The sequence below is a fragment of the Neopsephotus bourkii genome, unplaced genomic scaffold (assembly GCF_033783945.1).
Source record: "Neopsephotus bourkii isolate Nb327-2 ecotype Australia unplaced genomic scaffold, CSIRO-AGI_Nbou_v1 NB_1792, whole genome shotgun sequence".
Classification (NCBI taxonomy): Eukaryota; Metazoa; Chordata; class Aves; order Psittaciformes; family Psittacidae; genus Neopsephotus; species Neopsephotus bourkii.
The window spans coordinates 9,321,472-9,337,181 of record NW_026902266.1 but is presented as its reverse complement, the minus strand read 5'-3'; the positions used below and the strand labels follow the sequence as shown (position 1 = coordinate 9,337,181).

Here is a 15,710-nt window from a genome sequence, read left to right as displayed (position 1 = left end):
AGTTTACACTTCAGAGAGTTATATAGACTGAAAAAAAACCCTACTGAATGGCAACCATTCCCTCCCATGGGTCTTCCCTCTGGCACATATTAAATACTATTCCTAGGTAAATTTTATTTTCACACAAAATTACTATATATAAAGTGTCAATTTTCAGCACATGTCAGCTGAAAAGCACAAATAAACATTAGAAAGGAAGAGAGTGCACAGGTATCACTGAATTAGTGAAGATATAAAATTAATACCAAAACCCGCCAGTAGACACCTAATTTTTCACTTTTTCCTGAGGGTTCTAATATTAATATTGGTATCAGTATTATTTCGATTTTACTGAGGTGGCGAGAAATTGGGAGGAGGGGTTGATAGGTGTATTTCATAAAATCAGCTACATGCCCAGAAATTTCAATTGCTGAGATGTTTCTGAGGTCTTTCTGTAAACCAAGACTGGAGCAGATGCCTGAGAAACACTCCGACTCTTCTCTCTTCCCATTCGTAAAAATAGCGTATTGTTGGATTGGCATTTCCCCCTTTTGTCTCCTCTGTGCTAAGTTGTTGATGATGCCATTTTTTGCCATCTGCCCCAGAGCTTCATTAAAGATACATGAATGGACTAACTGGGCTGCTATCTTCTGAGGAACAGGTGCTATTGTTTGTCCCCGAAGACTTGCACTAAAGATCTCACTCAGAATACTTGAGAAAGAGCATCTGCAGCAGTCAGTCAGACAGTAACTTGGCAGAGCCTGTGCTATGGGCTAATATGCAAACAGTGTCACTCAGGGGGACTCATTTTCTCTTTCATGAAGATTTTTATTTTTATTTTGTGATAGGCAGTAAATGTTTGGTTTTAAACAATTCTGCCAGTCTATATCCTTAACAGAACTGAACAAATCCTGGAGGAGACCTGAGTATATTCTTTCCAAAATTCAGTTCTGCAACCTCGAGTAAAATCATCTCTTATATAAGGCTACCTCAGAAAATTAATCGTTGATTCTATGCAACAAGCCCAGGTTTAACTGTGTTAAACATGAGAAGCCACCAAGAACAGCGAACTCTTAAACGTAGTGTACCATTCCTTTAACATCCCATCACAACTCTGACAGCCCTTGGAAACTGATTACAGCACTTCCTTGTCTGAGATCTAAGTCAGGAAGCAACTTTAGAGCAAATCAGCCCTGATTAGTTCAAGAAGCAACTTCCAATTTGATTCTCCCTGAAACAATAAAAGCCAGTGGCCTGTTTTGATAAACTGGGCAAATCTGCAGTGCTTTGTCCCACAGTCATGTGAATGCTAATCTCAGGAGTTGGCTGGACAATCCTCCTTTTTAAAAAGTCATGGATGATTAGTGCTGTGCATGGAAAATGGAAGCTAAAGTGATATGTCATACAAAAATAATGCTCTGAATGAAAATGATTTGCCTCTTTTGAATAAGGAACACAGCACATTTACTGAGACAAAGGAGGAAGGGTTCTGTCGTTAAAAAAACAAAACAGCCTCTGCAACAACTAATATTGCAGCTAGAGGGTAAAGGCATTCAGAGGGAAGGATGGCAGCAGTGCAAGCAAAAAGGCAGCTCACACACTTCTTAGCTGTGAGGATCACAGGTTTCAGGAGCAGAAGTAAACCCTACCTTATAATGGGGCATGAATCCCTCACAAACTTTCCAAGATCAAACCTGACAAGTTTCCTCTGTGTTGCATGATTTATTTCAGTAGTGGGGAGAATTAAGTGCCATCTTTTTGAGAGACAGTAAGCACTGACTTTATAATATTTTATCCCTTCCTTAAAGCTCTTTTTTTTTTTTTTTAAATTACAATAAAATCTCTGGAGCCTGTTTTCAACTTGCAGAAATCTTGAGATTTCTACCAAGTGCAACAGACTTCTCCAACATGTTAACTTACTGAATGAATTTTTTAAATTCCTTTAGCATAAGATCTACAATGCCTTTTGTCCTTGTGATGTTGCAGCCTCTCTGAGAGCCTAAATCATTCTCAGGCAGGTTTAAACTTTCCATAGTTTAAACATGAATTTCTACATGAGATTTTCTAACTTCTTGAATAATTGGTATAGCCAGACCACAACTTTAACCTGTGTAAGCAGTCATTAAGCTTTTAATTTCCATAGTTAAAAATGTGTTTGAATTGTCTACTCTCACTTAGAAACCACATTGTAATAGGAAAGTTTCCCAGGTGTCGTGGAAATGGCATTGTATTAAGTAAGAATGTGCATTTTCAGAATGCCCAAACTATTTGTCCATATCATAGGACGTAAGAATGGCTATAACTGATAGCTTAACAGGTTACATTTTAGGTTGATCCATTTTAAAAGTATAAATAGTGCTGAAAGCAGTGTGTGTGCCCCCGGTAATATTATTGCAAGTTTTCAAATACCCTGCACATTATATATATTTACTTCATCTGCATTTTAAATAGTCTGTATACAATGCACGGCCCTATTATTTTTATACCACCATTGGAATTTTATTTATTTCAATAATTGGTCTTGGGTTTTCTTTGTGAGAGAAGAAATATAAGAAATTGTGTTAATTTGAAGTTTATTTTGATTAAGTAATTTTTGTGACTGCAAGAAAGCAAACACTATGTTGCATACAGAAGGGATGACTTCTAAGAAAACACATACATGTGAAAGTCAGTGGGATCATTTAAATGCTTAAAAGCAGCTATACGCTAGGATTTTTGCAGGTTTGGGTTGAAATCTCCTCCCTAGCTCTGCCAATGTTGTAATGAACTTGTGCCATGACTGAGGCCTTTTCTGGTCCCCAAAAATGATCTATTTGGAAAAACTGCAGAAGGATTGTACAAAAAAAAAAAAAATAAAAGGGTCTCTTTGGTTGTAATTCAATGGTCTGGCTGGTTTGGGGTTTTTTTGTGCTGTTCTGATGAAGCAAAGTGGCTGTAAAGGCTGGGTTAACTGACCAGTTCAGTTGTAAAGGATATGGCTACTTTGCTTGTGAGTGGTGACAGGGCCTTTGATCTAAACTCAGAAACTTAACTGATGAACTCTCAAGGCTTTGAATTAATGCACCATCAATGCCTAGCATTCTCTAATGTAGACATAATATGTGAGAGTGGACTGAAATGCTTAAGTGAGAAATCCCTTCCAGCATAAATAATCCCAGGGAAGAAACCGTGACTCTGTGTGAGGATGAATGGCAATGAAGAAAGGTGGGCTCCAGCAGACCAAAAGTAATCACCCATGCACTGCATTGTAGCTAAGACACTGAAAATCACATTGACATAGCTTCCATGTTGAAAATTATTCAGAGACTACTTTCTGCTCCTGTTAGCAATATAGAATCACTGTAGCTATATCTATATAGGGAGGTATATTATGTCCTAATTTATCTGCCATCTAATTATCTACAGTCTAATTGAAAAATATTTCCTTTCAGTGAAAGTACATGAGCCACAAAGAAAATGTCTGCCAATGAAATCCCAGGGGAAGTTTTGGCAAATAAACTATAAAAAAGATACCAAAGACTTGCAAAGTGAGACTATTTCATACAGGAAATACTAAGAAAATTATGTAGACCACTACTGAATTTGTAAAGGGATTGTAACTGCTATTTTATTTCTTTTGCCCTATCTTTTTTTTCTGTTTGTCCAGTGCTTCAGAATGATTTAGAGATTTAAGTCTCCTGCAGAGGCCACAACATTAATGTGAAAATTGCAGACATGAGCATAGAGCAAAAATGGTCATCCTTATTTTTTAATTTTTTTCTTCTTCAATACTTTGAAACTTTAAATGAACTAAGCTTAAATTCCTTGTACTTGGGAAATAAAGAAGGGAACAACAGAAAAACACTACCAACCACATTGAAACCAGAATAGTTTTAAACACTAGTTCTCGTTTCATTTCTATTAGCTTCTCATTGAATTTCCCTGTTTTCATCTAGCTCTTCAACTACCTGGAAATACAGAATTCAACTAAAGATGATCTCATGAAGTTAAGAGTATGATAAATGGTAATTAAGTCTATTTAAATTGTCTGTATTTTAAGAAACTCTCACTAGGAGGGATGGAGAAAATCTCTGCTATAGAGAAATAAATAAAACATGTTATGCAAAAGTGAATTTATAGTTCATTTGGAATTAGAGATCTACCACCTTTCCAATCCATACAAATGCATAATCTTGTCAATTAAATATTATTGTTAAGGTCTAGTAGTATGTTAAAATCACTTTAAAGTGCAACTAAGGAAAATTCATGTGTGTTTATTACTCCTTAAGGGTCTTTTAGTGGGTATTTTATTCAGATTTGTGTTGTAAAATCTGCATAAACTCAGCATATTGTTATCCCCTTGTGTGCATTTGTTTGGTTAAAGCATAACAGCAAATCTCTGTTTCTGCAACTTCTGGAAAAGTCAAGAGAACTAAAACAGCCCTAATTTTAATGAGATACAAACAGTTATCTCTACAGAAGAGTTGACTATTATGCAAATTGTCACAGTTAGTGGTCACCAAGCCATCACAGAAGACTGAGCAAGTCAATTATTTCAGATATTTCCAAAGACTAGTGAAGATGTATGTTTCTCATTTTCACCTTGTCTTATTCATGCCAAAATAAGAAAAATATTGCAGCCTAATGATACTTGTTGAAATCTGATATGTGGAAGCTCCATTACTTCAACTTAAATCTAAATATAAATTATGTCAGAAATTCCTTATTAGCTTAAGTTTTTATGGTGATATGAAAATGTGCAAGGTTTTTGGAGTACATTGAAATTTGGATGGAAAAATTTAGAGCAAGAGATGCTTTAAAATTTGCATTTCATGTTGGTGCTTTCAAGCAGAGTTCCCCCCCCTAATCCTTTCAAGACAGAGTTCTTTTTTTGGATAGTAGGCATCACTACTTATTAACGAGACTAATTCTGCCAGTGGAAGGGCTTGCCATATACAGTATAAAAAGTCATCTCACACAACAACACTGATGATTGCTAAAGGAAGGATTGTCTTTCACTTTAAAGAATACCTCCAGGAGAACTGGGAACAAAACCAGAAGCATGTTTCAATGCTTCTGATCAAAACTCCTTCTGCCTGATAGAGGTAAAAAAGATACAATGAAAGAATAGGTTGGGTTTTCCATTATATTAAACGAATAGGAATATATCTGAAATCCAGGGGGTCACTGATGCTAGCAGATGTTCTGCCATTTACTTCACCATGGGGCACGCTCTCTTGCAAAATCAGAATGAGGCAACTTTTGAGCAAGTATATGCCACTGCTACACAGTTTAGCCCTTGAACACTTGTATTCTGGGAGGACACAAGGGTGGAGATGAGGCACACTTGTGGAAAGGAAACACCTTTGCCACCCCACCCAGTCCTACGGGTCTGATTTCTTCAGGCATTACTCCTCTGTGAATTTACTCTTCATTATTATAAAGACAAGCATTGATATTTTTTCGCAGGCCTAAATGGGTAATATTTAAAAGACTATGCAAAAGGAGGTATTCACATCTAGTAAGAATATTTTTGCTTCTGTACACTTTTGAAAGACATCTAATGCAGAATAGTAACCTAGATAATTTCCAGAAATTGCATGATGTTTATGGAGTGTCTAGATAGAAACACAAAGGATTATCAAAGGCAATTATTTGGAGAACTAGTTTAATGCAGAAAACTCCTGTGTCTAGAGCTCAAAGTCAAATTAGAGTACTGATTGCATGCAAAAATTTGTTTCATCTCTTCCTAGGATTCCTCAGATATTTACATGATCTGACCATCTTTACCCAGAAACAGCTCCAAGAAACAGGTGTGTTTGCACAGTATGAGTGAGGTGATAGCTACCGCTAGGTGTACAGTAATTATTACATATTTAGGAGTAAGCAACAGAGTTTCTAAACTTCCTCCCTGCTTCCCTTTTGCACCATGTCTGGCTCGGATCAGTTGTATTGGTTCCACAACTTTCTATAATATGATTCATCTACAAAAACATTTTGAAAGACAAAATCATTAAAGCCAAAATAAAAGCCAGGAAACCAGGAACCTCATATTTAAAGTAAGCATTAGGATTTTCCTATGCAATTTTGAGCGCTAAAATTCCAGTAACAGCTACGCTTCAGGCATAAAGCTACACTGCTGTGCTGCCTTTTCTACAAAACATCCTGATATCAAAAAGGAATGCCAGTCTTCCCATTCTCTGGCTTTGCCCGAACTGTCAGAACTCCAGTGTTATTTTAAAGCACACTTTTGGCTTGCGAACAGATCCTTGCCATGAATCCTATGATCACACTCACGTTAGAGTGACACTGCTTTCAAAGTCGGGATATTTTCTTCAGTTGCTCATGATAATCAGTGGGAGTCAATTGCACAAAGCTGTGCTGCAGTTCCCTTTCTCTCTGCATGCCAAACCTGCACTGAAAGGCTGGCTCCTCTGCAACCCAACCGAGCTGGAACTGGTGTGATGAAATGCCCGCGCAAATCTACATAGAATTACGGGGCAATAACAATGGCCCTTTGTCCAGCTGTGGCTGCTCCCCCTCTGCAGCCAGGTCTTATCTGCTCAGGAAATGCCTGCTTTAACTGACAGGTAGGAGATTAAATCTACAGCTGCCGAAACACAATCTCCACTCTGTTAGATAGGCTTCCATTGAAAAGCACTACAAACGCATAATTTGTTTATGTTGTACCAGCAATCTTTGACAAAGCAGACTGTCTAGCTGAGACAAATGTGGTTAAACCCATTTATTGTATTATTTCTGCTACACAGAACAAGCTCTTAAAACGTAGAAACTAGACAAGGCACAAAGCTCTAGCTGTCTAAAGAAATCAAGAATAGATGACTTCTTGTTACACTAGCCCCCTTTACACAGAGTAGCATGTTCCCTCCTGGAAAACATCCACTGTGATTTCTTTCTTTTCTTTTTTCCCCCCCCCCCCCCCCCCACTGCTCCTTTTTATTTTAAAGTGGGTAGTTCAATGACGTTTATGTTTCAAGGTTTTAAAGTTTCTTTTGTTTTCTCTAGCATCAATAGATATAAAATAACTAAGTCAGTCAAAGGATGCCTTCAGATTAAAGAAACAAGGGAATATTTTTGAAAGACTAAATGGACTTCTTAAAGAATAATTTTCCAGACACACTGTCTGGTCTTCCTGACTTAATGCACACTCAGAAGTTTTGCCTGACTAATGAATGCTGGACTGACACCCCCCACCCCTTCTCTCTCTGTTTTTTAATCATCAATCACATATTTCTCAAAACATTACTTCATTTTTGTTACACCTTCTGCCTTATTTTAAAATAATATTCCTGGATGTTTATTTCAAATGAAAGGCACGGGGAACTGATGAATTAAGTGTTTATAAACCTGAATTTTCAGATTGAAAACAACCTTTTTCATGATGCAAAGCCTTCATAAGAAAAAATTGTCTTTTAGCCCTAGTTTCTTCTGTCGTATATTACTCCTGGTACACTCTTCTACAAGAACTAGCTGGCTACTGTACACTTAATATGAGAAGGGCAATCTTCATCTCTCAGGAAGGGAGCCTCAGAAACTCCACTTACTTCAGTGGAGCAGGACATACTCCCAGGAATGGAGTGTGGTCCATGCCAATCTCTGCTTTCTATATTTAAGGCTCCCTTCTCTGGCTGATTTGCATATGCAACTGCAATTAATGTTACTGGGAGTAGAGTACACATACAGATGTGCTTAGTGACCGGCATATTAAAACATCCCTTCACTCTGATGAAATTTAATAAATGAGTTTTCCCAGTGTTATTACTATAGATGCTCAATAAGGAAGATCTTTTAAATCACAGAATTGTTGCTGTCATGGTTAACCATAATTAAAAGGAAAAGAAATAGGAAGAGTAGTCAACATCTTAATGTTTTATCATTCACATTACTTCTATAACCTTCTTGCCTCTCCTGGGGCATTCTCTCACATACCCTTTTGCAGCATACTGGTTTCCGCATTATTTTATTTAACCTTAATCACAGCATTCATCTCTGGATTTGAGAGGAAGCTGTACAGAGCTACCATACGAGCTGCCACTCAGAACATTCAGTTTGGCATAAAATTAAAAAAGTATGCAATAAACTGGCTGAATCCATAGGGAATCCCTCAAACAGCATGGATAATGAGGGGAATCCATAACAGACATAAACAAACCCAGAAAGATGTCTGGGGCCAACATCATTATGTAAGATATATGCCCAAGATGTATGGGCATACGTTTGAATGTTCAAACTCAGCCTGTATTAGATTGATTGAATCTCAGCATGGGGTTCAGTTAATAAACAAACCTTGCCTTTGGAAAATATTTGGGACTGAAATCAATGTATTATAGCCAGGCACCTACTACATGTGGCACTAAGATGCCTTCCCCTACCTTAAAGCTTTGTTAAAACAGGATGAAAATTTGAAATCCATACTGTCAGAGGAACAGATACAATTTTCAGGTTAAGTGGCATCACTCTGAAGAAAGTTGTTATCCACAGACTATTTCAGTGTATGCACCAGGGGCATATAAATAGAATTCACATTAAAAATTAGAGACCAGTTTGAATCTTTGGGCTTTGATTCACACTTCCCATGTTTTTTAAACATGTTACCCATACTCTTATAAAGGATACAACAACAATGCTAGCAAATCTTTTCGGTAATTATTAATTTCACTGTAGAATAACTTCTTTGCTATGCTTCGCTTGTTAAAAAAATGCATTTTGCTCACCTCAGGGTACACCATTAGCCTGCATATTTGCTCTTTTCCCTTTTTTCCAGCTTTTGTTTAAAAATTCTTCTTAAACCTGTATATTAATCACAGCTCAAAGGGTGAAAGAATTTGCAGGAGTCGCTGAAGTGCTACTTTTTTTCCAAAGTAGGAACTAGTTAATGCTGACACTTTTTACATGCATTGAAATAGGAATAAAACAGACTTAGAGGAATGGAAAAAAAAAAAAAAAAGTAAAAGTAAGGATAAGGGCTGACTTGGTGGCACAGAGTCCCACGTGTAAGTCTAACATAACATCTTGCAAAGCTGTGAGCCACAATGGTATGCCTAGTTTACAGCCAGATCCAGAAAATAAGGTACCTTTGTCAAAATAATTGTCATTTGGTCAGGTAATAAGAAAACAAGAGAAGGAACTCTACAAAAACGCCTATCCAAATAGACTTCCAAAAGCAGAGAAGGCAAAAAGCTTCTTTTGATAGCTCGTCTTACATCGGTGTTTACCTGTAACCCACTGCACTTCATTCTGAAGTTCAGCTTTAGGGTTTAAATGTATAGGAAACAATAACACAGTATATCAGCATATGTATTTGTAGCATCTTAGTTCTTCTGCAGTACATCCCCATGTGGACAATGCTTAAGTCCACTGTAAGATGCCTTTGTGGAAACTTGTTTATTCAGTAGAAGGAGATTATTCTTAAAAAGTATGCCCTATGGAAGTTAGTGTGTTGCGCATGCCATTACAAAATCACACGTCTTAACAAGCAGAAACCTTCCTAGTAGTTTCCTATTCCACTTTCTTAAAGTGAAAGTGAATGTCACCTTCTCTATACACATATAAATACATAAGTGTATGGATATGCTTATATATTTTATATTATAAAAAGCACATTCTACATATATACATGTGTACATATGTAAGATACAGATCTGTATACATATATGTAGAATACAGATTTATATACACACATACATATATTTTGTATTAATATTTTTCAGTATACATACATAAATATACACAGAGAGAGGTTTAAATATTTGTAGGATATGCCTTCCTCTTGTTTTCCAAATCTCTCACTTGGAATTTCAGGGTTCTTAGACCCACCTGGCTCTACAGCTTGCTTGCTGCAGTCCTGGATAGTCGCCATTTTCTTGGACACACAAAACCTATGTTTTAAATTCTTTACTCTGGGAAGGCCTGTCTATCTGGGAAGACTTCTATCTCTGTAAAGATGTACTTCGGGCACAAGACACTTAACAGGTTCACTGCTGAGTGGAGAAGTCAGCAAGCCAGCTGGGCTAATCATAGTGATAGACAACTTCAGTAACAAAACAGATTCATTTGGAAATCACTCTATCACTCACATCTATTATTGCTGGATTTATTTCTGTCTATTTATCAATTTTTTTTTCTCCTTCACTTAGTCTTTTCACTCCTCACCTTTAGTGTCCTTGCAAAACTTTTAGCAGCCATTCTCACTTCATCTCTTGTGGAAGATATTTTATATTTATACAGGGTAGCCATCCGGCAGTAAATTTTCCTATCTAGGCCACAGATACCAAGAATGTAATGCCCAAAAGTTTTCAATAAACTTCCAGCATGAGGAAGGAGACCACAGTGAAGTACATTTGGCTTTCTTGGCTTTAGGAAGGTTATTGTCACAAATGCAAGAAAAACTTAAACATAAAAGTAGTATCGTATCAAGGAAATGAGACACCCACAAACATCTATTTTTTAAGATAGACACATGCAGCTGAAACAAACTAAAATACTTTTCTAAAGCACTCCTTGTGCACTCAAGGGTCTTCGGAGTAAACAATACCCCTTCCCAAACTCCCTAGTTTGTCAGCATGCGCTTGTCTTCCATTGGCTTTGCAGGTAAATAAGTTTTCAGGATGTAATTTTCCATTTCAGATTTGATGCATTTTTCAAGATAATTTTTAGGTTGGTGTTGGTTTTGGTTTCATTGTGAAAGCTTGTTTAACTCCAAAATTACAGCACACAAAGACAGAAGAAAATATACCAACATAGGTTTCCTGAGATACAAGGGCTAATGGGTTGAACAGGATATAATGTGAGATTCACAGGCCGATTAATCTGTGCGTTTATTTTGGACCACACTGGTACTGTATTTTTAAGGGAAACAGAGGGCATAGGTGTAGTATTGTATTTTAGGGAAAACAGAGGAAGAGATTTTGCTTGCTATTAGGTCAGTAGTGTGCCTAAACAACTTAATGCTTAGACCCTTAAATCCACATCCATGCTTTTATAAATAGACTGGACATCTATGTGATATTATTACTGTGTATCTGTTTCATCTTGTGGCTGACTAGAGTAACAATTCCCACTGCATTTCCAACGGTATGTTCATCCCAGATACCACTGCCCTAGAGCTGGCTGGTGCCTGTGGTACTGTACTATTTGCAGCTTTTACAAGCAGCAGAGTGTACATCTAAGTCATCTTGGTGTACACGTTGTATTTTTTTCAGTATATGTCAGCCTGATCTCAGTTCTCTCTCCTGGAAGTCTGGACCACGTTCAAATCACTCATTCATTTTCCCTACTCACTGTCTGACTGGCTTTTGCTGTTACCAGCCGCTGCTATAACCTCTGTGCTATGCATAATAAGAATCTTTCCCATCTGAGTTGTCTGCCATGGTTACTGGAAATCTGCTGTATGGAGCATTCCCAAGAGCAGGAAAGAAAGGTATCTTTAGTGCGAGTGGATAAATATCACCTTTTCTTTAACAAGAACATCTAACCTCACTGAATCACATCTAATGGTGGCTGCTAGGCTGCCCCCCCCCCCCCCCGATCAAATTTATGTTAATTTGCATTTTACTCTTTCTAGTGTTGACATAATAACTCTTTTCATCCCCTGCACCAAGTTAAAAAAGCAAAACAAAACAAAACAGCTCCCTAATGTTTCACAAAACTTCCAGAAAGCATAGCTAGGGAAAAAGCTATCTGATCACTACCTACTTATGATGCTTTTCACTGAGTTTGCATGTTAATTTATTGCATGCTTTGTTTGTAAATGTGCTTCTGAAATGAAGCATTTACAAATATGATTAATCTACAGATTCCGAAGCATGCAATAAAGAAACAAATTACTGAGTGCCCTTGTCCTTTTACACAGAAGCTAAAATACAACTTCCAAACATCTAAGACTGCCTAGCTTTACTTTTCCTTTAACTAATGTTGCTTCAAATGGAAGCTTTCAGCAATTGAATTTTCTCTAAATTCCTGATTCCAGTTTCATTTATACCAGTGTAACTCAGAAGCAACTGCAACATATGTTGTAAACCCACACCAGCGTAAATACTGTGTGGAGGAGGTCAAAATAAGGCTGTTATTGTATGATTTTTGAAGTGCTCATGTAGATTAATATTCTCACCCTTTAACAGATATAGGCACATCAGCATGAATAAAGAAATGCAACAAGTTGAAGATTCAAAGTACATTTACTAGTGTATTTTATGCCACTCACATTTTCAGCCAGACCACCCAGAGCAAAGAAAAGAAAAAGCCACAACAAAAAAAGCCCTCTGCATTGTTTGCAATAATATGGAAGGAAATTGAGTGTATATTCTCTTCTTCCTGTATTTTCCAGCTAGATTAAGCTGTTGTCTTCACAATTGCCTCCCAGCTGCTGTGACTTGTGAAAACAACAGACCCTGCTCTGTTGTCTGCAGAAAGCCTGGATTGTTACGAGTAACTTTATTGCAGGCACATGAGTGTGTTAAGACTTTAAAACACGCTCAAATGTCATGTGCACACCCAGTGACGGGCAAGAATAATTATGAAAAAACAAGAATTCTATGTCTACGAAACAGTGTCAGACAAAATGGGCCATTCATTGTGTTCCTTTGGGAATGCTTGGACTCTCCAGCCAGAAAACAAAAAAGGCACTTTTTTCCTGCTGTAGGCTGAATACTTAGCTTTGCCATCTGAGCCCTAAGAAAACATGGGCCCCCTCTCTAACTACTGGCTGGCCTGCACACAGTAAAAAGTATTAATGTCCCCCTTTTTTCCAGCAGTTCCCTCTGTGTAGGCTGCGGCCAATGTAAAGTCAATGCAAAGACAAAACAGTTTGCCTAACATTAGTAAAAAAAACATAACTCTTGTACAGTCTGAAAATCCCTCTGACACACAGAGGTTTTATTCTAAGCCATACCGCCTCTATCCTTCAGCAAGTTACTGTAGGTACTGTTAATGCTTTTAGCAGGTAATAACCGTTGCCTGCTGCTCAGCTTCAGTCTTTCTAGGATTTTACAGATGAGCCCAATTGTGTAGAATTCTTCAAAAATATTATCTAACTGCCTGATTTACTACTGTCCCTTTTCACAATTGGTCCTCCTAATCAGAATTCATTTCCCCCTGAAAGGATTAATACAAATGAAAACATGACATGACTTAGTTCAATATCAGGTCATTTTGACACCATTTTTTTTTCCTCACAGGTGGACTAACTCCTGTCTCATCTGAACAGTGGTAATTTAGTGTGAGGTGTCCCTGCCCATGGTGGGGGAAGTTGGAACTTGATGACCTTAAGGTCCTTTCCAACCCTAAATATTCTATGATTCTATGAAGTTATGAGCAAATAAAAAGCTTTTGTTGTTATTTTTAACTAAAATTTCTGTATCAGAGACCATTTGGCTAACATACCAAAGCTAAGAAATCACATTTCTCTGTATTTTATTGTGACCTAGCATCTATCCAGCATATTCAGTTAGGTGTCTGTACATCTCTAAATGAGTGTACCATACCAATGCACTATTAAATCTGAGCATTTTTTTTTACTGAAATAGAAACAACCCACCATGACTTGGAAAATCCTTGTATGCTACTCATAAAAAGATGAGAATTATTTTTCATGAATTAAGCTTCATGTCTGAATTTGGATTTGCAGGTTATTTTTAAGACAACTTGCATGGATTTTACCTTGCTGTGCTCAAAACAGGCTAAGAAATGTGAAAACCTTAATTCTTGTCGGTTTCTGGTAAACCTGTGGGTTCACATGGAGCAACAGAAGGAATAATGAAGGACAAAATGTACCTCCAACAATTTGTTGCTGTTTTCTTCACTAATTAGTCTCCTTAGATAAAGTAAGTAGATTACACCTACAGCATTAAAAGGGTTTTCAAAGAATATGGTGCTTTAACTTCAGCTTCTACCCTTCTTCAGGGCACAAAACTGTCCTTTCCTATTTGCATAGCATATCAACTGTACCTAGCATAATAAGACACTGATTCTAGCTTGGGTCTCAACCAACTGTGCAAATATTAGTACTTGTAATATTATAATAGGAGGTTATTACGGTAAATACTGGGTCATTCCAAGATATCCCAGGGGTATACATCAAAGATGAATATGCACAAGTAAATTGTCTGTCCTTTTCTAAAATCTAAAGAAGAAAGGTTTCAGATCAGTTTTTGTCACTCCTAATATGAAAGTACAGGCCTACCTTTAAATATGTATTTAAATTGGAAACATAGAGTACTATGAAATGAACCATCAGGCCATCCATGAATTTGTTTTAACAATCCAACAACATCACCATTTCTCATTCATCCACTTAGCTTAATTTTCCTACCATCACTTTCATTGCTGAGGTTGTCTCTATTAAGCCATTTTTTGTGCATCATTAACTTTTAACCAGGCATCGATAGCTTTATTGTTTAAATTGCGTATGACTTTATTTAACGTCAGCATTTCTTCTGGCTCCTGACATGAAGTCACATTTTATAACTAATTAAATTGATCCCTGGGAAGCAAAAGCCACTAAACGGAATTATTCGTACCCAAGTGTCAATATATTAAATCAAAGAGCTAATGAGTTGGGTCACTGCTTCTTTTATCTGAAAACTACTGCAAAATAGAATTCATACCAACCTCTACTTTCTGCTTTAACAATCAATTTTATTTAAACCAATTGTAACTAATTAATAAATTTTGATATAGCTGCAAATAATGCATTCAAGCCAGATTTTACCACTTGCACACAATGTTAAAGTCACTTTTTTAGGTGGAAAAAATTTCTCTGTTGATATAAGCTGTCTAAAAGTGTATTTTTTGAACTCCCGTGTGTAAAGAACATTAGTGCTAGGTCATGGGAAGCTTCTAAAATGACCTAAAAGGTGTTTTGTAAGTAAACAGTTTTGAGAACTTTTCAGTTTTCAGCCATTTCTATTATAGGCGTAAATCAAGATGAAAATTTGCCTCTTGGAGCTGACAATACTGCCTAACGAAAGTGATTAAGAAATTACTAAATTTGTCATGTCAGCTTTTCCTATAGCTCTTGCAGCTGCTGAGTAATATTTTGGATGCTTTCACTATTTACATCTGGACACTACTTTTAAAATTCATCACCTAATAATTCATACCACTCACAGAATTAGTCATAGTTCGGCTTTCTTTCACAAAATGCTTGTGGATAGCTCAAGAAAGCTATCTTTACTGAAGTTGTCTTCAACTAATCTGTTTAAGTCCAGCTTGTTTAAAAATACATTCTGAAAATCTCTCATGCCTCAAAAACACATTTTACTGCTGATTTGTTTTGCTTGAGATCCAATCAACTTCTCTTATTTTATAACCTTTGGAGAGTTTCATACAGGCTAGCGCATTTCGATGCTTACTAATATTTATAAGCTATTTATAAGCTATAATTATGCTTGAAGTCAAACGGTATTAAAAAGAAAAATATGAATTAAACAAAAAGGGGTTGAGTGTCATTGCCTTGCTTTGCTTGAGTGGGGAATGGGTGGGAACACAACTCTGTGTAGCAGCACACTGAAATCACAACCTGGAGTCAACTCCTGCAAGCGTGCAAGGCAGGAGAGGACAGAATAGAGTGTCTTGACTGGCTCAAACAGCTAATTTCCTGATGCAGCTTGCCATACACATAAAGAGATCAGAAAAGAGAGTGTAATAACACTTTCTCTCATTCATTCATCCTCTTCCCCACAGCAAATAGTAACAAGACTGTAACTGAGTTACCACCAGCTCCTTAATCTACA

The 15,710-nt window shown here is 37.0% G+C and overlaps 1 protein-coding gene and 1 long non-coding RNA gene across 19 annotated transcripts in view; one reads left to right on the top strand and one right to left on the bottom strand.

Moving 5' to 3' along the window:
• SOX6 (SRY-box transcription factor 6) overlaps positions 1–15,710 on the bottom strand; it is a 378,453-nt gene that overhangs the window by 104,280 nt on the left and 258,463 nt on the right. The gene's annotated exons all lie outside the window — the stretch shown is intronic.
• LOC133226503 (uncharacterized) overlaps positions 1–15,710 on the top strand; it is a 474,252-nt gene that overhangs the window by 324,566 nt on the left and 133,976 nt on the right. The window contains exon 2 of the long non-coding RNA XR_009729525.1: positions 11,580–13,200. This is a non-coding gene — a long non-coding RNA (uncharacterized LOC133226503). The remainder of the gene's footprint in view (positions 1–11,579; positions 13,201–15,710) is intronic.